Source organism: Cynara cardunculus (assembly GCF_001531365.2).
Source record: "Cynara cardunculus var. scolymus isolate 2C chromosome LG 13, CcrdV1, whole genome shotgun sequence".
Lineage (NCBI taxonomy): Eukaryota > Viridiplantae > Streptophyta > Magnoliopsida > Asterales > Asteraceae > Cynara > Cynara cardunculus.
This window is the reverse complement of record NC_037540.1, coordinates 2,611,711-2,614,651: the sequence shown is the minus strand read 5'-3', so window position 1 is coordinate 2,614,651 and position 2,941 is coordinate 2,611,711.

Sequence of the window (2,941 nt, the reverse complement as noted above, 5' to 3'; positions counted from 1 at the left end):
ATTAAACTACATTTATTGTACGAACATTAGTATTAAAAATAACGTTGAAAAAAAAAAGCAGAGTACTTTTAATTTATTATGATGGTTAGATCCTTTTTGAATTTATATCCAACATAAATGTAGCTTATGCATGTGATACAGTATAAGCACATACAATCAATAACTTTTCTTTTTAAACAATCGAGTAGTTATATATTATTCATAATTATAGACAACAGATAACAAACGTACAATGATAACTTTACCAAGTACTTTTTTCTTCATAATACATATAATAAAGCAAATGACACGTTATTTCTTGTCAATTCTGCAAAGATGGACAATTTTTTTATTGTAATCGTGGATTTTCAGGTCAACTTACGTGCACTGATTAATCATCCGAGCTGAATGGCCTAGAGTCATCACAAGTGAACCTCCATCGCCACAATAGTTTTACTTTATCCATTGTTGATAGGAGGTAAAATCGATAAATCTTTTCATATAAAAAAAAACTTATGTTAAAGAAAAACCCAACATCCCGTATATAATAAAAGAAATACGTTTACATAACATAAAAAGGGCAAAACTTGAACGTACGAACTCTACTTCATTTTAAAAACCTAGAATTCTGTCATACGTTTTGTCGACGTTCTCTTGATAATTTGTTATGTAACGGTAAAGGGTAACGTTTAAAGTTATACAGTCTACGTTTCCGATCATTTTAATAAGTTGGGTTTGAAATATAAATCAGAAAATGGTTGATGTGTAGGTATGCTATTGGTTGGAATTTATTCCCCTTTTTTCAAAGTAGTGATTGGATTAGAAGTGTTGGTAGGTTTGTTGATAAGACCATTTGAAGTCAAATATGTGTCCTTGTACATCTTTCTTGTTTTGAATTGCTTGTTTTTATGGAAGTTGCTCCTCCTAAGGAAATCTTTCATTTCATCAAGTTATACACAACAAAAATCTTACCATTTTTAATCCATCTAAGTTCAATGTATGATTTTTATGCCTAAAATCCGTTCATAAATCGACCGTCATCGATTCATTTTATACTCTAATTTTGGTTTACGTCATTATTAGAAGGATAAACCGTAGGTCATTTATGGAACTGTTGTAAAATGTTACATTTAGAAGCATCTCCAGATGGATGTTCTTGTAAGAACCTATTTTTTGTACTTTTTCTTGTCATATCAGTTCAAACCCGACAAATTTAAGAACTTGAAATAAAAATCCACAATAGTAATTCTTATAAGAACCTTTTTTTTTGTTGGTCTCGTGTATTTTTTTCAATGTCGATGAATAATTATAAACTCGATAAAATATATAAGAGAACTAACAAAAATGTTATTTCACACTAATGGGTCGTTTACCAAACATTTATCCGGTAAGTGTTTATCGGTAAAATTCAACACTATCACTTACTTGTCGGGTAAGATTTTAGTTCACCAAAACGGCATTGTATGCAACAATTTACCTGTAAGTGCTGACCATGGTAAGAGTCGCCGTCCTTACTTACTGGGTAAGATTTTTGTCTCACTCTTACCGGGTAATATTCTTGGTATTTGGCATATTCCTCCAGTAAGATAATGTGACTTGATAAACACTATCCAGGTAAATGTTTGGTAAACAACCTCTAAGTTCAATGTGAGACCCAAGATTGTTGTACAATAACTCAACGAATATGAGGTTCACACATGAATTTTATCAAATAGTGGGTTTTCTAATAACCTACATTTGGTCCAACTTTTTTTTTTTTTACTAAAATCTTAGTTTCAGTTAAAATCTTAGCATCACTAATATATATTTCCTTTATAATTTTTCATCTGTTTTATGCATTAGTTTTTCCTCTTAATTCCTTGTTTATATAATCTCACGAGATACTGGAAACCTATTTACATATGTACCCTCATGGATACATTTGTGATTGTTCGCTTTGACAGCTCATTTTACAACGTAAATATGCTAATAAAAAAGATCATACAGGAAATGAGTTTGATACAGATAGTGCACTAAATAATGTCGACTTATAGAATTATTGATAGGTGTCCAAAATCCTGATGTTTTGTTATAAGAAAAACTTTTACTTTTGCGTTAAAGTTCTTTTTCGTTGTTTTGAAATATGGGTATTCCTTTTTTTTATAAGAAATAAAGATAACTGCTAACATAATACATAATATGATAAGGCATGCTATCAGTTCTTTTATTCAATTGCTGCCTTTTAAATCTTTTAAAATAAAGGTGGCGTTTGTTTTTTAAGTAGTGCTGAAGTCTGAAGTCTGAATTCACTTCTAATTTTTAGGAGGTTGTGCTGAAGTCTGAAATCTGAATCAGTCAGACTGTTTGTTTTTTGCGTCTGAAATCTGAAATTTGAAGATGAGAGATCGAGTGTTGATATGGATCGACAGTTGACAAAGTTGAGAGATGAGAGATCGAGACAGAAGAGTTGATCTAGAGAAATCGAGCACAAAGAGATCAAAGTAGATAGAGGACGATTTGAAATAAGAGGTAATTGAAAAAAAAAAAACACACTGAATCCTCTTATGTCTGACCAATTCAGACTTAAGAGGACATTAAAAGTTTTTTTTATTAAAAACAAACAACCCCAAAGAGTTATAGCTTCGAGTTTTTTTTTTTTATTTGGGTACATATTTTATCTGTATTATTTGTAGATTTTTCTCAAAGAATGCAATAAACATATGTTAAGATTACATTGAAAAACAGGTTTTTTTAGCAGAATTAAAAAACCAGTATAATTATGTAATTACTAAATTATGAAAGTATTTATGTTTGATTTTTAAAAACCAGAAATATTAGTTTCAATTATAACACATAATATTTTTGTTAGACATTTAAAACGACCAATCTATATATATATTAAAAGAAGAACCAAGAGTATTGAGGTGGCATCATGAGAATTGAGTATTGAAGTGTTGGTGAATTGTGGTTGAGTTTGAGATAT